The 26332-nt window shown below is 46.8% G+C and overlaps 1 protein-coding gene across 7 annotated transcripts in view; it reads right to left on the bottom strand.

Annotated features, from left to right (window-relative positions):
• Window positions 1-21931, bottom strand: part of Rin2 (Ras and Rab interactor 2) — a 201293-nt gene extending 179362 nt beyond the window's left edge. For 5 of the 7 annotated variants that reach the window (XM_060383140.1, XM_060383134.1, XM_060383143.1 and 2 more), the window contains exon 1: window positions 21759-21913. The gene's annotated coding sequence lies outside the window, so the exon portion shown is untranslated. Of the gene's footprint in view, window positions 1-17300; window positions 17472-21758 lie in introns of those variants that run through there. The other 2 variants (XM_060383138.1, XM_060383142.1) reach the window with 2 other exon arrangements.
• Window positions 21932-26332: the final 4401 nt, after the last annotated feature.

The raw sequence follows: 26332 nt of genomic DNA on the forward strand, positions 1-26332 counted from the left end.
AGGGGAAGGAGGCTGGATACAGACACCCTGAGGAGCTAAAGCCAGAGAAGGTCACTTCAGGGAGTGAAGGGTACAATAGGCATCAGCCCTATCTTCGGAGTTTAATGCCCATCACCTGATAACTGCAAAGTCCTGACAGCCATGGTCCTGAGGTCAACAAGAATTCCATCTTCTAGTGACATATATATTATTACATATTATATATTGGACAGATAGTTTCCTGCCATTGGGACTGAGAACTCTAAAGTCCCTGAAAAATAAAACAAACTAGGAATAGGAATAACCTACTCCATAAACCTGCAGCCAACATCGCACTAAGTGGGAACAGCATTTCCTCTAATATCAGAACGAGATAACTGTGTCCATTCTGCCCTTTCTCACTCAACACTGCGTTTCAGGTTTTAACAAAGAACAGCAAGACAAGAGAGAGACATAAAAGCTGTGGGAACAGGAAAGAAGAACTCAAACTACCCCTGTTTGAGGACAACATGACCCTGTGCCTAAAGGACCCTTCTTGTCCAACCAGAAAACTTAGACTTGATAAATTCTTTCAGCAAAACATCAGGATACAAAACCACCACACAAAAACCAGAAGCGTTGGGCTAGGGAGATGGCTTGGTGGTTAAAGGGCTCATCATGCCAAGCATGAAAACTGGAGCTTCAGTTCCCAGAACAGAAGTAGACACCTGGATGCACACCATACAAATATACACACAGAAGGTTTTTTTTTTATCAGTAGTTTTTCTACATACCAACAATTAACTTACTGAGAACAAAATTAGAGAAAAAGGCCATTTACAAAATACAAAAATAAAATGACCATGTATAAACTCAACCAAGGAGGTAACATACTTCCATGAGGAAAACTATACAACAGTGTAGATTAGAAAAAAATTAGGAAAAGACTAGAAAAAGGAAGGCCCTGTGTACTCATGGGTCAGCAGAATTAATACTGCGAAGATGGCTATTACCAAAAGCAAGGCACACATCCAACACATTCCCTTCAAAATCCCAGCGACGCTCCTCACAGCACTAGACAGCAGCCCTAGTCGATATGGATACACAAGAGCCCCGAACAGAAATCCCGCACAGAAATCAATTCAAAATGGTTCAAAGCGCTTAATGTAAGATCTGAAATGCCGAAATTGCTAGTGGAAAAGAGTGTAACACTCTAAGGTTTTCTGAGCACTCTAATAGCTTAATAATAACAAGACTTGACCAGTGCGACTGCTTGAAATTAAAAGCCTTTTGTATAGCAAATGCAATAATAGCCGGCTGTTGTGATGAACACTTTTAATCCCAGCACTTCGGAGGCAGAGGCAGGAGGATCGAAGCCAGCTGGTCTCCATAGTGAATTCCAGGATACCCAGGACCACATAGAAAGACTTTGTCTCAGTGACAAAGCAAAACAAAAAACCCTTTAGTACAGCAAAGGCAATCATGAGTAAAGCGACCAGATCACCCAGAGGAGCGTATTTGTCAACTATACATCAGACAGGGATCAATATCCAGAATATATAAAGAACTTCATTGCCAGGCATGGTGATGTATGCCTTTAATCCTAGCACTAGGAAAACAGAAGTAGGTGGATCTCTGTGAGTTTGAGGTCAGCCTGGTCTATGTAGTGAGTTCCAGGATAGCCGGGGTTATGTAGAGAGATCCTGTCTCAAAAAACAAACAAATAAAACTCCAAACATTAAAACTCAAAAACACCATCCAAACAATAAATGGAAAGAAAATCTGTTAAACAGACAGTTTTCAAAAGAAAAACCATAAATGGTCAGTATCCTTAGTCATCAGGAATTCCATTTTATACCAGACCAAATGGCTATCAGCAAGAAAACAAATAACAACAAATGCTGCTGAGCATGTGGGCAAAGCCAAACCTTTACGCTTTGCTAGTGGGAAGGTAAACTGTGCTGCTTTGGTGGAAATCACCCTGGAAATTCTGAGGCAGGAGAATGAAGACCAGGGGAGCCTTGTGTAAGTGCTTTGAAGTCAGCATGTGGTAGGAACCAGGTAGCCCAGAGGAAGACAGGAAAGCCCAGAGTGCCTGAAGGTGACCTGTGGTTTGCCATAATAAGCTATACACACTTGAGTGGAGACTTAAGCTGTAATGAGACACGTGATACCTGATGATGTCTATAACAATGTAGGACAGCCTATGCCTTAAGTAAAGCTTGGGCTATGAAAACGAGCCCGAAGCCTGCACCCTGGAACATGAAAGTCCCATCTTTTGTGCAGCCCCATCAGCAGGGCTCTGCTCCTCCAGCTTCCTCCAGCCTGTGCTGCAACTGTGTGCCTCTGCTCACTTCCTTGTTTAGGATCATGAGAACCTGCAATCCCTTCAGATGTGCACTCGAAACTCCACTGTGGACGGAGAGTAGGAATGGCAGGCTGACAGGGTAAGATGAACACACAAAAGAAGCCAGCTGGCAGAAAAAGACCGGAAGCCCTTCCCCACCTGGGCATCATCTAAGGAACAGAACTTGCATGAGGAAAGCCTGAGCTATCCAAATAGGAGAGGCGGGTACCTTAGAAAAGTCTCACCCAGGGATGCCTGTGGCCCAGCTCTTTGGGGACTTTTCCCTCGGCTCACCAGCTTAATCATACTCTCTGGAGTACGTTCCTCCTTTTATTGAAACTGGGTCTTACCACCAAGTGATTGTCCTGGAGCTCACTAGATACACCGGGATGGCCTTGAACCCACCAATATCAGCCTGCCTCTGCCTCCCTCCTGCATGTGGGGATTCAAGGTGTGGGCCACCAAGCCTTCCAACCTTTTTCCCTTTCTACTCTCTCTATTTCTAACCATGTGTCCCTACTGAAGCCTTTGTTGGGACTCTGGGCAAGCTTTGCTTTCTCTTTGTCTCTTTTTCAGATTCTGAGCCAAAGCCAAGCATGCCTCCCTGACACCCAAAACATTGGGCTTTCCCAATGTTTTGTGAAGCTCCCATCCTATGATAAAGTTACTTGCTGATGTCCATTGCTGAACATGTTGGCTTTCTTGTACTTAAAAGGGCATGACTCTCTTCCTGTTCTCCTTTGTCACTTTCCCCAAAGTGGCCAAGGTTCACAGCTTTCCTTCCCTGTTGCTTTTCTTTCATACTCTAATAAAACTGTCTTCAACTTCTTGCTGACTCCATAGTAAAATTCTTTCATCAATGAGTCTAAGAACCCAGAAAGAAACCTTGGATTCCCCAGTAACACAGTATCTGTTCCTCTAAAGGTGAAAAATAAAACTACCATTTGCTACAGCTATCCCTGTTGCGTGTGTATGTGTCCGAAGGACTGGAAGTCAGCAAGCCACAGAGAGGCGTGTTCATCCACGGCTATTGCAGCAGGCACAGAACCGGTCTCCAGTTGCTAATAAATGAATGAGTGGATAAGGAAAATGTGGTACATATTGGCAGCAGAGTGTTATCTGTTCCACAAAGAACAAGGAAATTATGTTAACTGTAGAAAAACAGATGGAAGTGGAGATCATGTTAAATGAAATAAGCCAGACCCCCAGAAAGACAAGTAAGTTTTTTCTAACAGGTGGAATTTGATACACACACACACACACACACACACACACACACACTCCCACACCACACAACATACATATACATACACATGGACAAACACATACAAGGCTTGGGAAGAAGCTCAGTCAGTACAGTGTTTGTTACATACTCTGAGGATCCGGGTTTATCACCACCACCCATGTTGAGAAGCTGGGTGTGGTGGTGCATGCCTGCGATCCCACTGCTAAGGAAGCAGAAACATGAATATTCCTGGGGCTATTCCAGCATAGCCAAATTGGTGAACCCCAGATTCTAGTGAGAGAATTTGTCTCAGAAAACAAAGTGGATGGCTTCAGATGAACAGCACCTGAGGCAGACCTCCGCCCTCCACATGAGTGTCACACACACACAGGCATGCCCCCCCCCGCAATATGCACACAAATAAATAAATGCACACACATACAGGACATCAAAATAGAGGGAAGGCTGTGTTGTGAGGAGGAAGTCTGAGGGGCAAAGGACAGGGGAATGCGAGAGGTCAACAGAGGGAAAAGACACGTGTTTTCTCTTATGTAGAGTCTAATTTTTAAATGTTATATATATACACACACATATATATACACACAATACATATGTATACATGAGTGTGTGTGGGTGTGTATGTGTGTATGTGTGAAGAGATGGCTCAACAGTGAAGAGTTCTTGCTTCTTTTTCAGAGGACTAGAGTTCAGTTCCCAGCACCCACAGTGGGTGGCTCACAACTGCCTATAATTCCAGCTTCAGGGGATCTGATGCCCCGAGAACCCTTCTGACCCCTGTAGGCACCCATACTCCTGTGCTCATAAACACACATAGAGAAAAACAAAAAGAAAACAAATCGTAGAATAAACAAAAACAAATATAAAACAGTAGAAGGAGTATTATGTTGGGGGAGGAGTCTAAATAGGAGACAAGAAAGAAAGGTTAATGGGGGAACTAAAGACAAATTATCACCCATCTTCTCTTTATGTAAAGTCTAGATTTAACACTGGGGCTAAAAATTGTGGCAACGGTAAGCAAAGTTCAATGACATATTTACAAAAATGTCATAACAAAGCCCGTTACTTTGCATCCTAACAAAAAAAAAGTTAATAGTAAACAATTGGAGAAAACCATGGATGTGGGTGTACTGTCATTTTTAGAAAACACTGTTTTTAGTTGTAGCACACTTCTCTGCAGTACACTTTGAAATAAGTTAAATTACCCTCCATTTCTTCAGAAAATAATAAAAATCATAAATTAACATTCTATTTTGATAAACCTTTAACATATATATGTATGTATATGTGTGTGTGTGTTATGTGCTTTCTATGCATAAAGATGGAGGTCTAATAAATCACAAGTGTACGCTTTAAAAAAAAATCTCATGGGATCCCCACACTAGGAAATGTCACAGGAGCCCATGCTAGGCTTTGGAGCCAGCCTTTGCTGCTATCCTAGTCCTATGCTTGCCTTTTGGATGGCGTTCACCCAAGCTCTTGGAGCTTTTGTTCACTGGAAATTGGCCATCTGGAAAGTAGGGGACAAGGCACTTACATGCCTAAGCAGTGTGGTGACGCCCCCAGTAAATTAAGTGGACTAAGTTCCTTCTATGGTGCAAGCATACACAAGCCTAAGGGTGCTCATAAGGGAAGTTGGCCATTTCACTTGGCTTTTCTAAGGTTCAATTTCCCTTTCTGTAAAGTTGGGTGATGTGGTTCTATGATTTGGGGAGGTTTTCCCCCTCCCTCCTCAGATTGGTAGTAAATGTGACTGCTCACATGGTTTTAATTCAGAGTCTTGTGTGCACCAACCTGACTCTTAAATCACCTGACAGGGAATCAGGTACAATAAGAAAGTATATAAATTTGAAAGGCAAGCCAGGCACAGTGGCACACGCTTGTAATCCCAGCACTCAGTGCGGGAGGGGGAAGGGGCAGGCAGATCTCTGTGAGCTCATGGCCAGCCTTGTCTACAAGGGGAGTCCAGGACAGCCAGGGCTACACAGAGAAACCCTGTTTTGAAATAAAAATAAATGATAAATAATAAATAAATACCCAAGGCCTTCCTTATACTTTCCATTTCTATAGTTGTATCGGGTTTTTTTTGTTTGTTTTTTTGTTTTTTGTTTGTTTTAAGACCAGGTCCCACTATTCAGCCTTGCCTATGTAGATCAGGCTGGCCCCAAACTCACAGAGCTCTGACTGCCTCTGTCTCCCACATGTTGGACCAAAGGTGAGTGCCACCAAGCTTGGTAAAATGTGTTTTCTTTCTTCCTTTCTTTCTTTTCTTTCCTTTCTTTTTTTTTTTTTTCCAAGACAGGGTTTCTCTGTGCGGCCTTGGCTGTCCTGGACTTACTTTGTAGACCAGGCTGGCCTCGAACTCACAGAGATCTGCCTGCTTCTGCTTCCCAAGTGCCAGGATTAAAGGCGTGGGTCACTACCACCCAGCAAGTGTGTATTCTTCACCTGAAGACTTCTGCCTTCCTGTCCAAGTGCTACAGAAGCCCATCAGGAAAACCCACTTCTCTGGCGTGGGTGGAGATCCGGCATTGCAAGCTACCTAAGACCTAGAAATTAGTCCAGTGAGGCAGGCTAGTAATCACCTGGCCACACAACCACCCCTCAGGAAGGCCTGCTCACCTTAACCTGTCCTAAAGAGATAGGAGGAGCAACTGGCCCTTGAAGGAGAGGATGAGGCCTTCCAGGATTCCTAACCCCTTGTGCAGCATCGTGAATAGCCACAGTCAGCAAAGCCCATGAGCCTGCTGCCATCCCGAATTGCTCAGAAAAGCATCCTTCTTTTTTCTATCTCTTTTCTCTGAATGATGTCCCAACACTGTGGGCTTCACTCTTTCTCTAAAGCTCGTCTCCTGACCATGTGGCTGACCCTGAGCCTAATTCAAATGGCATGGCCTCTTTCCTTATCCAGCTCCTTCAAGGCAGCTGCGGAGACCCTGCTTTGAGGGCCTTCTTTTAGACTTTAATAGAATTGCTCTCAAATTTCCTTTTTAGTCAATTCCTAAATTATTTTATTGACAAGGCTAAGAGCCCCGAAGGGAGACATCGATTTCCCCAATTACATGTGCTGACTCTGGCAGGGCAGCCTCGAATGTCCTGTCCAGTAATGCAAGCAAATAAGACATATTCAGGTTAGCCCCCAAACAAAGGTGTGCCCTTGGCCCCCTTTGCGAATGCAGCTTCTGGAACAGAATTTGCCTTTCTAGGATTTTCCATATTTTTGGAGAGAAATTATAAGCCAGTAAGACTGAGTAACTGGTCATAAGTTCTGGGCTTTGCAAAATTTAGTCAAGTTACATTTGCTCCTAAGAGTGTAAAATTTGATGATAAACAATCCAAAATAAAGTTGGGTATGTCAAAAAGAAAGAACTTGAGCAGGCTGTTTGTTTATACATAGTAACCTTTGGATTTTAAATGTATATAGAATGAAAATTCCAGAAAATGAAAGGTTTCATGTGAACAAGAAGTCTTCTGTTTATTATAAAGTAGATCTATTCTCAACCAGAAACTAACATAAAGTTTGAGAATGAAATAACAGTGCCCACTCTGCTTGAATGTGTAGCTTTAAATACGATTTCACAGAACCCGAAGCTAGGTGAGGTCACACTTCTAAATCCATTCTAAAGGCCTGTTAAATCCCGTGATGAGATTAACAGTAATTGGAATATGGAGTTTTTAACCTCCATACTTCGATGGGTAGAAAATGTCTGGCAGATACAGATACCTCCAATCTTCTTCTAATGGAGAGACTTAAGGCCAGACTCTACCACCGCCCCACCTCTGCCTCCCTGATCAGACTCCAGGCTCTCTTTTTCTTTAGAGCAAGCGGCAGGAAGCAGAGGCCTATTGGGAGGAAGGATAAAAGGGATTCCTGGGGCTGGAGTGGGATCTCCAGGACCCCCTCCTCCCTGCCCTCCCACTGAGCCCAGGCCCTTTAACAATCCACCCTCCACTGAGAATGAACGGATACAAAGGCCAGGATACCCCTCCTCCCCCTTCATCTATCACAGGCATTCATTCCTCATATCAGAGGGGGTGATCCCCAGACTCCCAGCGAATTCCTGAAACCACAGGCAGCACCAAATCCTTATGGTCTGTACTTTTCCTACACATGGGAAGGGGTTAGTGTTGCCTCAGAATAGGTCAAATTGGTACACTGATTATTTGAAGATCATCGATAAACTATGATTTAAGAAAGGACCATCTGCCCTGTCCTTTCCTATGTATGGCAAATCATAAAGGGTCTTTGGGAAGACATGTCTTTCCTCATGCCAATGCAGGAAAGCAGCCTTGTTCATCATCAACCACCTTGTGGTTGGGGGTGGATAGAATGAACCTCAATAAATGACCCTGATTTTCTACACCCTCTCCCTTACGTGTAGTGGCCCTTGAACTACTAGTTAGATACCGACCCCTCCTCTCACCCGTTCACACATTAACTGCCCTTTGTTCAGTCATTACTTTGGACTTCACTCTCTCCTGAAGGGCCCTGTAAACATTCACAATTAAGAAAGGCCACATGCTTTTCTCTTGTAAATCAGCTCTTCAAGTAATTGGTTTCCTAGATGTAGTTCAAGGGCCCATATAAGAACTAGGAACAGCTAGGACAATCCTTATCTCTCTTTATATAATGAAAGTTCATTTATACAGCAGGCACAGGGAGAGCTTACCAATCATGACTAATGATAACACAGTACACCATGATGAGACACTGAGAAGCCTACAGTGAGTCTAACAACCAAGAAGGCTGTTCTGGGACTAACTGGCAGGCACTGAACACAGCAGGAATACATTAGACAAAAGAGTGAATCATGTCCACAGCAGGACAGAACCGGATACGTGACATTTCAGAAGTACATGCAAGTAAAAACTTATGAACGGTTTCTGGGATTTTCCACATAGCATTCTTAGATTGTAGGTGACCAGAATTGTATGGAGTGAAATCATACACAAGGGGAAACTCCTGTAGCTGCAGACATGAACGGTGGACCTCAGGACAAAAGACTGAGGCTGAGACTGTCTGCAAATGCGTCTGTAAGTTATAAACTTTGCAAAGCTATTAGCATTTCTACTTCAGAGAAAAACCATAGAACTGAATTTCCTGGGTATTTCGCTAAAGTTTCACCTGGGGTAGAGCTGGAAGGTCAGGCAGCCTTTTTTGGGGGTGTAGGTGGGGGGAACACCTAAATGCAGAGGTGCCTAAATGCAGAGGTGCCTAAATGCAGAGCCTCACAGGTAAATGACCAACTGAGGACCAAGGGTTGAGATAATCCTTGCACTCCTCCTAGAAATACCATGGCTTGGCCCTTAGATCTTTAGGTTCTGCCAATGGATAGACTCATGTCCAGGCCCCATTCCCCCTCTGCTTAGCACAGTGTTGCCTAGGCTCCAGACCTCTGTTTTCACAGGTATCAGAGCAGCCATCTTGAAAGGGGAGTATCTAATAAGATGGCGTATGGGGTATGCCCGCTTAGGCCTGATCCCCACACACACTCACGCTCAACGTGATTCTTATGACAGGCATTTGTGGTCTTCTACACTACCTAAGTCTTATCGAATATCTCACTGACAAACCAGAAGACAGGCTTATCTCCACCGGGCTCAGACCCCTTCCCTGGTCCAGACAACCAGATGCTTATGTTCCAAACAACAACTTCGAAGCAGGTTTTGTTTGGGGCTGTAGACGCAGCAGACATTGCTCGGTGGTTAGGAACACTTGCTGCTCTGGTCAAAGATCCAGATTCAATCCTCAGAACCCACACGTCAGCTTACAACCTTCTGTAACTCCAGTTCCAAGGGATCCAATGCCCTTTTCCAACCTTTGAGAGCACTTGCACACATACGGGCAAAACACTCATGTGTGTAAAACAAAATATAAAGAAAATAACAAATCATGATTTAGAAGATTTAAGAAAGAGAAGAAAGAAATAAAAAGAAGGCGTAGGCTCTGTGTGCAGGGAAGGTAGGCAGTGAAAGGGAAGGAGCCAGCAGTGAACCTGAACTACAGTGTGTCTGGGGACTTTGGATGCCACACTGAGAAAAATAAAATTCTGCATTCACTGCCATGCGGCTAGCCTCAGGACAGCATCGCCCTCCCCTGGCTCTCTATGAAAACTGCTAACTATGCACTATGGCCCAAAGCTCCCATGTAAGGTCTGGATCTTTCTAGATAGCCTGCTTGACATCTAACCTTGGGTTCTTCTACGGGCATCAAACCTAACACATATGTCCATTCCCAGATTTGCCAACACAGCACCTTTGTTGATAGGAGAGGCCATGAGAAACCTAGCTCTGATGAATTATTCTCCAGATTTTATCTCCATTACACCCTCATGCTCTAGCATCACTCTGAGAAACATCTGTTAGCGAAGTTTGCTCTCACTTCACTGAAATCCTGTCAGTAGTCAGCAGGCAGGGAGGTCTTTGAATATTACCTCCTGTTATAGCATCACCCCAAGGGCCTGTTACAGAGCAATAGCTGTGGAAACTCAGCACACACTCCACCACTCAGCACAGCTGACCAAGCCTTGTTGGTACTCAACAGCAATTTCATGGTTAAGCAACTGGTTCCACTTCCCTCTGTCCCTTTTCTAAAATATGTACTATTTTATAGAGATTTTTGATTCCTTCACTCACCACTGAGAAGGGAGAATCATGGCTTTTCCTGATGGGAAAGGTTTTCTATTTTTCTGTATTTGTTTGCTCTTGATCTTTTCCCCACTTCTCTAATTACACAAAATCACATGTTTTTATCATGCACTACTCGAAGAACAAGAAAATACACCCAATTCATAGCCTTTTATTTAACTCTATGTGCCTTAATATGAAGGTGTTAGAATCCTTGAAATTGGCATTATAGACAGTTGTGAGCTGCCATGTGGGTGCTGGGAACTGAACCCTGGTCCTTTGGAAGAGCAGACAGTGCTCTTAATCGCTGAGCCATCTCTCCAGCCCTCAATCCATACTCTTATCTGATTGTTTTTGGAAAGACTGTGGGGCTGGATTGGATTAGACACCTTCTGTAATTCCATGATCTTGGTGTCCCAAGCAATCCCAACACTCTCTCCTGCTTTCAGGAATGGATGCTTGGCTGCCTGGGGGTAGAAACAGAGAACTGATATTCAAGTCACTCTTGATGTGTCAGTCTGTGTTTGGATGCTCGGGCTCTTTCTTTACCATTTTCGAGAAGTAGAGGCCTCCAGACCCTGCCTTCAGTAGCTGGTGGGCAGCTACCTGGCACAGCTTTTTTGTGGGATAAACTTCAGGATCTGAGTGAAGGAACCACTGAGGTCAAAGGACTAGGCTGGTCACGGGCACATCAAAGGGGTGACAAGAATTGCGTATAAACTAAATTCACCTCCTTTGTGCTGATCACATTTCATACCATTTTACAATATGTCAACACTGAATTATTTTTTGTTTTCATTATCATAATCTGTGATATGATCTTATAGGGCTCATTATCAGAGTCACTGCATTAGTGGGAATTTAAAAATTGCACTGTTCTCCCAGAAGCAATCATTTAACTTCTAGCATAGCCAAAGCACAGCAGCAGAGAGAAGTGCACACTGGGAGGATTGGGAGTCCAAGGCCAGCCCGCACGCTGCAGAGCAAGAGCCCATCTCAAACAAACAACAACCTCAGACTCAAACAGAATCTTCAGGTTGGGTAGTAAGTTGTACAGTCAGTAGGCACAAAGCCCTGGGTTCTGTTCCCAGCATGTCTCCTTAAAATAAGAATCCCTGAACAAACATGAAGTCTCATGGTATAACCAGACTCTCCCTGTGGGAGACCAGAGCATGCTGTGGAGAAACAGTAGCTAAAGCAGCCACTCTGGCCTCCTCTGCCATCAACACTCTTCCCTCGTTGCTAGTCTCCTTCTGTTTACAATTACTATTTGTATGGCTCTTGATTCTTTGATTAAGTTAAAACACACACACACGCACACACACACACACACACACACACACACACACACCTTGGCAGGTCAATGAAGGAGGGACGGATTTCGACATTATATCAACAGTCCTAATTATACCTTGTCATGTCACTTTATTTGAAAGACAATTTTTAAAAAAATCTCACATGATTCTATGTTCTATCATTTTATTCTGCCCTCTGTGTCTCAAGTATTACACTGACAGCAGCTGCAGGTTTGGAATAGCAGATGTGTAAAATTCTTGCTAATAGTTTATTACTGGTACACTCTTCCTGTTCAATCAAAAATCTCTTGGTAACAATGTGCTTCATTTCTGAAGCCTCCCATGTGACTGTTACTTTAAAGCAATTTGCATATCTGGCTCCTCCTAGCAGAGCCTACCGGGGATGAGGAGGGAAAGAGGTGAACAGCAACGCAGAGAGGATGGCTGCCGGAAAGCAAGTACAGACTCAGGCTCCTGTGAACCCATGGGTACAGACTTGGCAGGACCTGGCCTGGGAGTGAAGGTGTGCGCTGCTGTGCGCTGGCCCGATTAGAAAACCCTCCTTGTGATCTACACGTTCCCTGACATCCTAGACCTACAGTCATCAGCACCTCTAGTTTACACCTTATCAGCTAAACTTGGGGAGCTGGGGGGTGTGGCTCATTGCCATGTGCGTTTGATCTCCAGTGCAAATCAAGATCACCACAATGACCAGCACCAGCACCACCGTCATCCTCCACCCTGCTACAAAAAGGCCTGTGTGGCAGCTCGGCAGGGAAAAGGCTCTCGCAGGAAGCCTAACAACCCACTCAGCCCCTAGAACCCACATGAGGAAAGAACAGCAACAGCATCCCAGGTTGTTCTTTGACCTTCACAAGCCTATATACAGATACACAAAATATACACATAAATATTAAACTAAATTAAAAAGCAAGACAGAAACTTTCCCAAGAGGATATTTGCGTATTTCTAAACATCTCATTATGTACAGTGGGATACACACACACACACACACACATGCAATTGCACTCAAGAGATAAAAAACTGTATCAGATTTGACAGAAACAAACAGAGCCTGGAAAAAATAGTCTCTGGCTGGCCGGTGTAGCCACTCAGGTACCAGGAAGCCATCTGTGTTGTCATGGTTTGGACTGTCACTATCCTCTGAGGCCTATACACTAATGACTTGGTGGATCCTCACTATCCCCTGAGGCCTATGTACTAATGACTTGGTGGATGGTCACTATCCTCTAGGACTACGTACTAATGGCTCCTGATGCTAATAGGAAGCAGTGGAAGCTTTAGGGGTAGGTCCTGGTGGCAGGCAGTTAGGTCACTGAAGTTATCCCCTCAAAGGGAGTTTTGGGGCCCCAGCTACTGCCTCAGTCAGTCTGTGTTCAACACTCACTCACACACACACACACACACACACACACACTCACACACATACACCTTCTGCCTTCTACAAGGTGAGCAGCTTTGCTTTACCATGGGAGCACTACTTTGCCCCGGACCTAAATGATGGGGACAACCAATCATGGCTTGGAACGTAGGAAATTATAAAACAAAACAACCTTTCTCTCCTGTAAGCTGACCACCTCAGGTTATTTGTCACAGCAACGGAAAGCTGGTAGGAAGAGGGTCTTGCTCCTTGCACGAGCAGATGGTCAGTCAGAAGAAATGAAGAAGGAGAACCATTGTTAATCACCCACCCTGCCCATTAAACAAGGCTAAAGCCAGACATCACAAACTCCTGCAGGATCCTGCAAGAATAAAGATACTCTAAGAGAAGAGACACTCCCACAGCTCCCTTTGGTTACCCCACTACTGAAAACAATGTGCCCCAAGAGATTGGAACTTCCCCAGGAATCTCACATATATGAAGAAGGGCGCCAGCCGGAGGATGCACCTGTCTCTCAGGAAGAAATTCCCTACGGTTCTTACTTGTCAAAGTACCTGGCAGGGGAGGCCACGGCTGTGACAGTGATGGTGGGACCACACCCTGACCAGGACTACTTAAACATATGCCTCGTTATTCCAGTTAGGTCTGAAGCTCATATCACGACTGAAGATGGAGGGGCGAGCCATCGACACACCTCTTCATTCCTCTTCCCAAGGCAGCCACGATGGATAATTCTAGTGTCTCCGCTTTTCACTGTTATCTCTTTAGGGTTGCCAGGACCCAAATTCTGACCCTAAGAACTTTGGTAATGGCAGGCACTGTGGTGGACAGCCCACATACCCTTGACAGCAGGAGCTGCAGCGGCCCACCCACACACCATCTGTCATACTCCTGCATATTTTGCTGAGCTACTACTCTCCTGGAGAATGGCCCTCCTACACAGGACTGGCTTGGCGCTGCCCCCAGCCAAATCTGACCAATGTAAAAGTACAAGTACTCCCGGACTCCAAGAGTCCAGTAAGCCAGCTCTGCTCTGCCTGCTCTTCTGGTCCTGTACGGACGGCTTCCAGAACTCTCCTATGGCCCAGAACCAAGGTTCCCTCTGTGCAGTTTGCTAAATGTGCATCCTTGCCAGGCTTCTTCCCCAGTCAGCTCCTTTTCTCCTTTTTCTGTTCAGAGGAACATTCCTTAGTTCATCTTCACCTTGAAGCCTACTTCTAGAGAGCCTGTTCTAGGACAGAAACTTCCATAAATGTTCTAAGTAAAGAAGGCTGTTTCTTCCCATGTAATTTTAAACACACACACACACACACACACACACACACACACACACACACATCTGTATAAGACTCTTGAGTATCTGTTTGTGAACTAGACTGTTCTTTCACAGACTCTCACCTCCTTCCCATCTAATAAAAATGGAATCATAACAATTGAAAACAAACCCCCAGAAACCAGGTACTACTTCCCAGAAGGACAGTGTCTATCTGCTGTTCAGGGAATGCCGCCGCCCAGCACCACACTCTGTTTATCATGCTCATACAAGTTATCGCCTCCTTCCTGGCATGAAACCTGCAGAAGGCCTGGCCCATGTCCTCCTTATCTTTCTACATGCTTCGCAGAGGCGAGCCGGAGACCGGCATTGTAAGCAGAGTCCGCCAGGCTGCATCTCCCTCCTCCATGCACCACACGCACCTTGCGGTCCTCATTCCACATGTTTATCTCTCCCACCTGGAACCTGCTTGCTGTTGAACTAAGATCGGCAAATCTACCCACCATCTTAGCCATTTCCACCGTAATACTCCCCGGATCATCAGGACAGAATTAAAGTGCGTCCCTTTCATACAAAGCCACGTTCTTCTTGAATGGAACCCACTCCGAACCTGCACTGTCTCAGCTCGGAAAAGACTCGACCTCCAGTCTCAGAGTTCAAAAGAAGCAGAGTTTAAGAAAGGGGTCCAGAGTCGTACTGAACTATGAGGGTTTCCTGTCTCGTCTACATCGTTGGTGTTGTGTAAAGTGACTCCTAAAGTGTTTAGGGAAGGCCAACGACAAAGTGCCTCAGGTATAACTGAAGTACGAGATGCCCTGAAGGAAAACTGTAAGTGCACTGGGTACACAGCATTTGTTAAGACAGGGATCTCAGAGCGTAGGAAAAATGGGAGGGGCCGTCCCACGGACAGCTGGCCAGGAAAGGTTCCCTGCATGGAAGAGGGACAGGGGCATCCATGTCATATACCAGACCTCAGGTAACCTTAAGCCATGACATTTTATGGAAGCCACTCTGAAAGAGACACCATGTCAGACTGGGAGGGCACCCTCCTGTCTGCAGTCCCATCAATCTGTAATCCTTCCCTCTCCTGCCCTCCACAAGCTTTGGGATTCCAAGGCAGATCTTGAAATCTTGTCCACAGGGACGGAATGTTGACCTTCAGCAACATCGATCTAGCACAGAGCCTTCTATCCCTCCTCTCCTCGCCCCAACCCTGTTGCTTTCCAGCAACCCTATTGCTGAAAACAGGTCCTCTGACACTGACTACTGAGTTTTAGAATTCAGAATTTGGAATTGCCTCAGGAATCTCATTCTGGGGAAGAGAAAAGGATGAAGCTTTAGTGCCAGAGAGAGGAGGAATTTGCCTCCCAGGAAGAGATCTTACGTAGCCTGACTACTTTCCACATCACCCTGCATGAGAGACTGGAGCTGAGACCATGGCGGTCATCAAGGCTGGAGCAGACCCACCCAGGCATGCGGCTTAGTTACGCACCCTGCTCTCTAGCCCACTGAGCATGTCAGTCAGGACAGTCATTGGAGCCACTGGACCTCTTTCTCTTCCCAAAGTCAAATAAACCCTTTCTCTAATTTTCACTAGTATTTGTTCTTTAATTGGCTTGCTGAGGGTGGGCAGTGAAGCCTAGGCTTCCAGAGCCCAGACTTTAACCTTAACAACTCCAGGATTTAAGTATGAAGACGTCATTAATCAAAAAGTATAATAACAAGAGCTTCCCAATCTGAACTTTAAGAATGACTGATTCTGAGATTACAGGCAACCAGAGGAATACACTCTAACATCATGCACTGTCACTCGGCCAGACCATTATCAGAAATCAGAATAATTCTTGAGTTTGTTTCTCATTTGTATACCAAAAGCGCATCAAAGTCATTTACATCACTCTTACAGATTGTTTAAAGAAAACACAACATTTTGGTTTTGTTTCTGTTTTTTTGAATCAGGGTTTCTCTGTGTAGCCTCGGCTGTCCTGGTTTTGTAGGCCAGGCTTGTCTCGAACTCACACCAACCAGCCTGCCTCTGCCTCCCAAGTGTTGGGATTACAGGCGTGCGCCACTGTGCCTGGCTCACAACAAATCTTTATGATTGTTTTTAATACAGAACTGAACCAGGGATTACCAGCCAGAGCCCATCTGCCTGGACAGGATTCAGAAATTTTTGAAACTGCAAATCATGATGGCAAGCAGGCTAGCTTAACACAGACTGGAATGTCCATAGCCTCATTTTAAAACACAGCCCAAATTTATTCTCTTGGCCTCTTCCAGAAAATAGTTACGTGTAAACTTTTCCCAAAGCTCTAGGAAGTGGAAAAACATTTCCACTGTGATATTAAAAAGTGTTGTTAAATCCTCCATTCATTACAGAATGGAGTCCTTTCGCCACTGGCTTTATTAGCTTATGTGGTTCTTTCCCCAGGCTCTGAACACCTCTCCTGTGTGATATTAAAAATGTCTCACCAGGGACAGCCTGGGTCCTTACCAATCACTACCAATGCTGGTGACAAGCGGCTGAATGCTCGGGATGACCTGGCTTGTCATCAGCACAGGCTCTTCCTGTCCTTTTCCACACACACCTTAGGAATGAGCTTCTTATATGTCCTGGAGGCTCGTGATGGCTAAGATCTGCAACTCACTGTGCCCCACTGGCCAAGTCTCCTGCTCAGTGAACGGTTCTGTAACAGCTGGGTGATACACTGGCTCTTTAACTGAGTGGGTTAGGGCTTGAGTTTGCCCAGTTAGCAAGGCAACACCTTGCAAACACGAGGACCTGAGTTTGATCTCCAGGATACATGTAACACATGCCAAGCAGTGGCTGGTGCTTATAATCCCAGCTCTGGGAAGACAGACAGGAGGATCCCTAGAGCTCCCTGGCCAGTTCACCTAGCAGAAGTTGTGAACTTCAGGGGAATGAAAGACTCTGTCTCAAAGGAAGTAGCCTACACACACACACACACACACACACACACACATGCACAAACACACAGGCACAAACACATAGGCACAAACAAACACATACACACATGCACAAACACACACACACAAACACACAAGCACGCACACATGCATATACACAAACACACACGTGCACACACACGATTTTTAAAAGGATGAAAGAGAACACAACAGTTTAAAAATCATACCAGGAGCCGCACAGCCTAGATCCTAGGTCTGTAAGACCAGCACTGAGAGGTTAAGGCAGGATGATTAATTTAAAGGCTGGGCTAGGAAACTTAATGAAACCCAACTTCACAATAAAAATAATGACAGGCTGCCGATGAAGCTCAGTGGTACAACTCTGGCCGAATATTCAAGAGCCCGGGTTCATCTCCTAGTGCTGGGGGAAAAAAAAATCACAATCAGTGTTTCCTCCCTACCATGTCCCCTGATCACACATCCAAGAATATACAAGTACATGCCTGCATACATGCCTGTGTGTACATGTACCCCACTCTAACATACATACATGACCTCATCTTGATACCCCCCCCCACACACACACAGGGAAGCTCCTTCTTGCTCTGGACGTTGGTGATGCCAGCCCACTGAATACGAATGACACTCTTAACACACTTTGAAGACAAGCGACAGTGTTCAATACTGGAGATGTGCAAATGCCACCAAATTCATCTTTCCCATGGTGTCACTCCATAGTTCTCCTGAGTCTCAAATACTGATTCTGCCATTCCTTTTTCACGTCTTCTGGGTTGGAATGGAGGCTAAATCATCAGAGCTTATTAAGTCTGTGAGAAGTTCCTCAGGAGTATACTGCAGGCCAACTTTGATTTAGAAACACCTGGCTTCAAACAATGGGGTGACAGGAACTGAGGGCTGCACCTCCCAGGTGAGGGATGGCTGCTGAAACCGTTTGTTCCAGGCCCAAACTCCCCCACAGAATGGCTGCGGCTACTTTTACATCAGTAACAATAGACACTGACATCCTAGAAAATCCACATGAGCAAGACACACATGAACTGAAAACTCAGGGAGTGGGTGCCTTGAAGATTGGATAAACCTCAAAGACACAGTGGCTCATGGCTGAATAGGGGCTCAATGATACTCACTTGCTTTGTGTGTGTGGGTCCTGGTTCATTCCTAGCACCTCAAAAAATATGCTCATAGCATAAGAACCTTGGGGTTCCAGCTCCTATGCATATGTGTGGCTTGAGAAGTACGTCCCTTATAATCTCTGGCATTTGAGTGCTTGTTCCCAGATACTTAGGGAGGCCTAGGAGGTGTGGCATTGTTGGAGGAATGTGTGACACAGGTCAGCTTTGAGAGTTTCAAGACTTTTGCCAGAGTTGACTTCACTCTCTGTTCCAAGCTTAAGGTTAAAGAAGTGAGCACCCAGCTTCTGGCCTTCACCTACCATCATGCACTCTAAAGCCCTGGAACCTAAGCAACAGGAAAGCAGTTAATATGGCACAGCTCACTGAAGAACACTGAGAGCTGGGAAGTCTGGGTAGGGCTAGAAGGCAGTCTCTCAAAGAGTCTCACAAACAGGAAGCCTCAGATCCAGTGGAACCTGGGGAACTGCCTCGCATCAATCAACACAGAGCAGGTAAAACAACTACCATGGTGGCCGGCCTACTATGCTCTCCTGACATCCAACACGTACATTCTTTCCACCACTGTGAACACTGGAGGAAATCTGCTCTCCTTGGAAGCTGACAACGCTGGCAGAAGGTCTTGAGTTAAGAAAGGAGCATCTCCCCAGGTAACTCCTGGGGACACCTTTTCCAGAAATTGTACAAAGAGAAAGATTCTGTCACCACATGGAGCTGGCAAACATGGCATCATCCTAGAATCCCTGTTAGCTTTTCCCTAAGAGATTACCATGCCATTGTCACTCTAGTGAATATCCTGCTCTGGGCCAAACAACTGCAGTTTGGGCAAATCCTCTGGGGTGCAGCTGGACCTGGGGCTGGCCTCCATCAGTGTTTTGACCCCTCTGGGCCTCCATATCCTCTTCCACAAAATGTGATTTGGATTGTGTGAGAAACAACTGAGTTACTATCTATAGAAACAAAGAACTATGAAAACATCTGTTTTTTTTTTTTTCAGAGCCATTACCATCCTAAGATATATGTTCTGCTGTGTACTCCTCAAAATGCTTTTACAATGGGATACTCTGTTCATTCATTCGTTCATTCAACCCACATGCCTTCTGCGGCAAGTTACAAGGCTTTGGGAAGTTCACTGGTAATGGACAAGTAGAGTTCATGGCATATTCATGTGGTATGATCTCTCTCTCTCTCTCTCTCTCTCTTTCTCTTTCTCTTTCTCTCACTTCTAGTGGTGGTGGTGGTGGTGGGTACCTGGCCAGGCAGAGGAGGAGGAAGGCCGGGAACCTTCCTTACTGAAACCGTTCAGACCCTCGAAGGATCATTAGATAGCCTGGCTAGACCAACAGGGGTTGGACAGTTCCTCAACATATCTTGTTATGGGACATACGTGAAGCCTGGGCTCAATGATGGAGACCTTCCAAAGCAACTCACCCTGATAAAGGAAAGTATGTATGTGTCTCCAGGGAGAGGAGGAGTACCGAGGTAAGGAGGTTGCTTCTAGAGAACAAAACAGCTCTTCACAGTAGCCATGGACTTTGACTTTGGAGAGGCACTGGGAAGGTCCTCCAGAAGAGGGTGGTGTCTCGGTTGCCTTTCTATTGCCGTGGTAAAACACCATGGCCAAAGGCAAATGATAGAAGGAGGGGTTTGTTTGGGGCTTACAATCCCAAAGGTATACCACAATTCTGGGAGCATGGCAGCAGTGTGCAGGCAGGCATGGTGCTGGAACAGCAGCTGAGAGCTCATGACCAGATTACAAACGGGAAGCAGAGAGGCACACTGGGAACGGCATGACCTCTGAAACCTCAAAGCCCACCCCTACTCCGCAGTGACATACCTCCTCCAAGAGGGCCTCCTCCTCCTAATCATTCCTAAAGAGTTCCACCAACTGGGGACCAACCATTCAAACACATGAGCCCATGGGGTCCATTTGCATTCAAACCAACACAGGTGTCATCTCTCAGGTACCCTAGAGGAAACTCATTACTCTGAGAACCTATTATCTACAGTAAGTAGAGAGCCTATTAGGAGATTCCTGGTAGCTGGAAATTTTTCTCTATCACATGCCCCAACCTCAGTGACCTAGAACAAACCCCAACCCAAAAGGTCCTGTCAATACCCTTCTTCAAGTCCTAAATACAAAGGCTCCTTGCTATCCCCAGATCCTCCAAAGCCTGATTTCCCCTAAGGAGGTGAAAGCATGAAGACTATGAAAGTCCAGAGACCAGGAGGAAAATGAGCCCCTCTGTGCCCTTATCAAAACATCCTCCCCAGCCTGAACTAGGGGAAAGGTTAATAAAAGCTCTGTAGTCAGTAAACATGACTATGCAGAAAGCCCAAGTTGCCCAATCCGATGCATGCCATTGTCAACCCTCATAAACCACAGAGCAGGGACAAATAGGGGCACTGCTTCGTCTGAGCAACAATGTCCCAGCAAGACAACCTTCACTGCATTTATTTAAAATGTTGACATTCTGCGCATCACGGGATCTTTTAAAACAAGTTTCTTCTTTAAAAGCTATTGGGCTGAAGTTACTATTTATCTTAATTTCTGAGTGTTGCCAAGTGTTTACTTTTGCTTTAATATTTATAAAGTCCTGTTGGTGGACCGACTATGTTCCTAAGAAACCACAATGTATCCAAGCTCTGCAAGAAAGTGGGGCTGCACTGTGTGCAGAGACTGCTTGTAGCCTCTGCTGCGGAACTAGGAAAGCCCCAGGGATTTGAGGGCTCTGAGAAGAGAGGCGCCTCTCAAGGCCCGAAGGCTGACCTTGCCTTGTATTTCTTGGCAACACGTCGTCTGCGTTTCCAGCTGAACCCTGCAATCCCCCGGCCGAGGAAAAGCTGCCATCCCAGGAGGGTGGACACACTACCCTGCGGGGAGCCCTGGCTAAGAGTGGAGTGCCAGCTCAGAGGGAATCCCTTAGGCCTTCAAGTGGGAAAATGGCCTTGTCCCTTCCAGCTGGAACCCAGAACTCCTGCTCTGCCGGCTGCGCCGCCCTCCATCACTGCAACAGTCCACGCGCCCTCCTGCCGGGGACTCTGACCCGTCTGCTCCACTGTAGGGAGAAAGCGGCGAAGCACAGCGTGTGCTCTGTGCCGGGACGCGGTGGCTCTCGGGGCTGGCTCGCCAGCCCAGGAGCGTATGACACACGGCAGGGAGCTCCGCAGGTAGAACTTAACAAAGGTCCCTACCTCCCAGTTCCGGTGCACGCGCACTGGCACCTGCACCGCCAGGCATCCCGCCCGCACCCTGGGTGGTTGCCCACCACCCAACCCTTGCAAAGGTCAGCCGAGGACACCCTGTGATCTTCCCTGCATCCGACCCCAGAATGTCACCCAGCCTCAAGTCCTGGCATCTTGACTCCCCATTGCTCCCTCCCCCATAGGTCCCCTAGGACCGCTGAGGACACCAGCTGGTTGGCTCTTTCCTTCTAATCTCAAGCAACAGCAGGGCAGTAGGGCACAGCACTTCGCGCCTGGTACCCGCTTCTCCCCACTTGAGGTGGGGTCTCCGCTCTCGCCACCCCTTACCTCGCGCCCTTGGTGCTGCTCCCGGAGGCGGGGGTGGGGGCTACCGGCGGGTCGGTGACCAAGTGGGGCTAGCATTCCCCGCCCAGGAGGAGGCAGGGGCGGTCGAGGGGCGGAGGGGCGTGGCTGGGGGCAGGGAGGAGAGGGAGGGGAAAGCTTTGTGTTTGCCTTCGCCCTGCCCCTCTGAAGACGTCCTCCTCCCGGGTCCCCTCCCTGCCTCTCTGGGACCCGGTCCTGGTGAGCTGGTCGGAGGTGAAGAGCAAGGCGCCTGCGCGACCCCTGGTCCCGCCCACCCTTGGGCTTTAACCGGGTTACCAGGAACACTCAGGCTGGGGCGTATGGAATGGGAATCGAAAAGTTTACCTAACCCGGAGCAAACTTGGCTGGACCCTCCCTGACCCTCCTCGGTTCCACCCGGTCCTCTCGGCGCTCCCCGCCACGGCCAGAGTTTGTTTCTGGGAGGTTTCGCCTCTCTCCTTTCTTCCTCGGAGGAGTGCACGCACCTCCCCGTGGACGGACTTCGGATCCGGGGAAGGGGCCGCGCGCACTCGAGGGGCTGGGGGACCAGGCGGTGGTGGTGTAGGGCGCGGTCCCCAGCCTGGGGTCGGCTCTGGCACGGCCGCCCGGATTTGCGTGTGCGCTGGTCGCCAGGGACCCCAGAGAGGTGGGATGGGTTGGCCCTGCACTCCAAGGTCTCAACCCCACAGGAGGCCAAGCAGGAAGGAAGAGAGGGGGCGGTGCGGGAGTCTGCGTCCTGTGTGCGAGCTGGCAATTACCAAAGTGGCCACTGTCACTAAGAGAAGCCTAAGGGTGTACAGAGAGACCCATGGTTTGCTCCGAACTGGAAAATAAATAGAGACCTTATCTTGGTGTTTGTTTACTTCCCAACCACAGCACAGACAGGGTTCTGAAAAACAAACAAACAAACAAACAAACAACTAATTACTCAGTACCAGCAGCGCAGCACCAGCAAAAGCTAAGCCACCGACTGTACTTCTCTTTGTGTGCCAAATCCTCAGTTTAATAATTTAGTAGCAGCTATGCGCCCGGCTGTGTTCCAAGCTTGAGATGTGTTGGAGGAAAAAAAAAAATCTTCCCTGCTCTGGTGGGCCAGCAGAAGGGAAGCGGCACACACCACAAACAAATTACTGGGATGTTAGACTAGATGAGCCGTGGAGAAAATGCTGGAGTCCTAGAGTCTGGCCCAGGTTATAGAATGAAATAGGTTGGACTGTGGAAGATCCCTCTGCAGGTGGGGCTTGCGGGGGCCGGCCGGGAGAGAGGGGGCTGAGTAAAAGAGTATCTGGGGGGTTGGGAGGAGCAGAGGCTCTAAGGGAAGCTGGACGTTCGTGTGCTTTTGAGCAGTGGATCATACGATCAGATGCAGCTGGAACCCCCACCGTAGGCGCAGGAAACAGGCTAGAGAGAGGGGCAGGTAGGTGCCACAGAGCAGGCTCACAGCCCAGCGAAGGGGAGAGGCACTTGGGATCCAGCGGTTTTGAAGGGAGCACTGACAGCTCCTAAGAGGTTGGCGTGAGCAAAAGGGAGATGGGAACAGAGCGGTGGTGGCCCTGGCCTCCTTTTCTCTGCCTCCTTCAGCCTAAGCGACGCTCCTTAACAGACACTGAGCCAGCTTAGTGCTGGCCTCCACCCTTTTCTTCGCGTTCTTTTTGCTTACCCTCTTACAAAGTTCCCCGGGACACTGCTTCATGGACCACCCTTGTCAGCTTCTTCAGAAAATTGGGATCCGTTTTATCCTAGTCTCCCCTCAATATGGAAAATATATTTTAGTGTTAGGATCCACCTATGGAGGGAATTTAAATGGACTATCACCAACATGGACTTCTTCAGCATATTTCAAGATGGCCCTTCAGTGGGGCTGCAGACTTGGGATAGCTCAGGAAAGCTATGCTTTCTTCATCTGTAATGAAGATGTAGAGTAGTGGCAAAGGAGCTCTTCACTGGCAGACAAACCAGGTGACACCTGGCCCAGATGGGCATTTTCATGACTACCAGGGGGGACCTTGCCTAGTCAGAGGGACTTCCCTGAGTGCCTTTAGCCCTCTTCTGCCTTCTTTACAGTACAAGCCTCGTCTCTACTGGCTAACAGAGCTGCTTTAGCTTCCACCGCGTACCACACCCCTACAACACTTTTTTTTTTTGAGTCTTGCTCTTGGCACTTGGCTCATGTTTCTACACATTAGTAAGTTCATATTCATTTTCTCATTAGCATGCTGGTCAGTAGTAAATTTTGTGGGTCCACATTGCTGAAGCTTCAGAGAACACAGGACTTCCTGCAGTGCTATGTCCTAACTACCACTGTAAAGACTTGGGCTCCAGTACCAAACCCAAGTACAACGTGTTCTGTGAGAACTCATGTCCAGAAGTCTGAGGGGGAGGGATGGGTCACAGCTCAGCTGTGATGCCTGATGGTAGTCTCTCTCATGCATTTGCTTCCTGTTTGGCAGGTCTGACCTACCCAGGGGCCCTGTGGGCAGGAATGGCTGTTCTCCTCAGTGCACACTCTCAGATCACTGTGGTCAGCAGGGAACCAGCTGCAGACATGTCATTTCTAATGAAGTTGTTTACCCCTGGACTTGACCGAGCAGTGCTGGGTCTAGAAGCGCTGTCCAAACAGACACCACAGCACCGTTTCTTTTCCCCGCATAGCAGGGCAAGTAGAGATGAATGTCACGGGAAAACAAACAATCAAAAACATCTGGAAAAAAGTTTGTTTAAGCTGAAAAATAACAACAACTTGGTAATTATTAGTTTATTATCCGTGCTGATAAGGAGAATTATAACTTTCTCAGTCTTCTTACTTGCCCATACTCCCTCAGGAGGCAGGTCGAGATTATCCGAGGAAAGCAGCTCTTTCAGTTGGCTAGACATACCCAGGTCAGAGCCAGGCATGGTGGCAGCTATAATCCCAGCACTTAGGAGGCAGAGGCAGAGGCAGAGGCAGAGGCAGGTGCATCTCTGTGAGTTCCAAGCTAGCCTGGCCCATGTAGGAAGTTCCAGGCTAGCCAAGGCTACAGAGAGAGTTCTAGGTCAGCCAGGGCTGCACAGTGAGATCCTGCCTCAAAACCCAGGGCTGAGGAGAGAGCTCAGCGGTAAAGTGTTTGCTCTCTAAGCATGAGAACCCCAGCCCCAGCCTGGGGAGGCGGAGACAGGAGCGTCCCTAGAACTCTCGACAGTGTGTCCTGACAGACATTTTTATTTCTTGTTACACAGGACATACTTGATTTTTGTGAACCTTAACTGTGGATTGTGGATTGTATTGATCCCCAGGATAATATCTGTCTTTTGCTCCATTTGATATTTGCCTTGAGTTATCCTTGCTCAAAGTTCATATCATGACCTCTGCTTTCATATTTGTAGCCACCTAATAAAATCTGTCTGTCCTATTTTGAAGTTTTCTGAATCACTGTATGTTAGCTGAGTCTTGTAGCAGGACTGTATATTATTATGTTATTATTTTATTTTAAGACATATTTATTTAGTTTATGTAGATGAGTATACCTGCATGCTAGCAGAGGGCATCAGATCCCAGGATAGATGGTTATGAGCTACCATATGGCTGCTGGGAATTGAACTCAGGACCTCTGGAAGAGTAGACAGTGCTCTTAACCACTGAGACATCTCTCCAGCTCCCGTAATTATTTTTTATCATGTTATGTGGATGGGTTCCTGTCTGCGCCTTGTGTGAACCTGGTGCCCTCAGAGGCCAGAAGAGGGCACGGGATCCCCTGGAACCAGGGTTACAGGTGGTTGTGAATTGCTGTATGTGTGCTGAGAAGATCCTCTGGAAGAGGAGCCAGTGCTCTTACCCACTGAGGATTTCTGGGTTTATGGAAATGGCGATAATCCGGAGGGAATGGGAAAGAGAGTCTTGGTTATCTTTGCTTGATCTGCTGACCACGACCACTGAAATAAAAACACACTCTGCCCCTGTGCAAGTGGAATTTAGCTGCTGGCAGGTCCTCTGCTTATATTCATATTCTGCCCATCCAGGCCTTGTTTATGGACACCAAACTTTTGGACACAAATTCCATCAGTGAATCATTATTTTTAGGCAACATGACTCATCTTTTAAGAACTGGTTTTCTGTCTTCACGTACCAACTCTATTTATAACAATTTGATTTAGTTCTGTTTAAACTTGTTTCAGTTTCACTCACAGAACATTCATATCATGTCTTTGCCATGCATAATGTTTTGCTATTTCATTAGACCATAACTTAAAATAATTTTCCCTAGCAGGACACAAAGGATCTGAGCATTCTGTGTGTTTGTATTTCTGAGGAAATCTTTCTAGTCTCTTTAAACACAAATTACCTGGAGTTTTCATTTTCGGTGGTAGATTGTGGCAGTGGCCTTGAGGACTCTCCCATCCCTGTATGTGTGGCTGTCACTTTCCCCATCAAGAGGCCACTGTTCTTCCCTCTACTTAACTCTACTGAAATCTTCTGACTTGTTTGACCAAAAGAATTGGAAAAAGTAATGTGTTGCTGTCGCCTTACGGTTTTAAGTTTATGTGTCCTCATTGCTTGCTTCCTGGGCCCAAGGGCAGATAAA

This window comes from Meriones unguiculatus, chromosome 4, assembly GCF_030254825.1.
Source record: "Meriones unguiculatus strain TT.TT164.6M chromosome 4, Bangor_MerUng_6.1, whole genome shotgun sequence".
NCBI lineage: Eukaryota > Metazoa > Chordata > Mammalia > Rodentia > Muridae > Meriones > Meriones unguiculatus.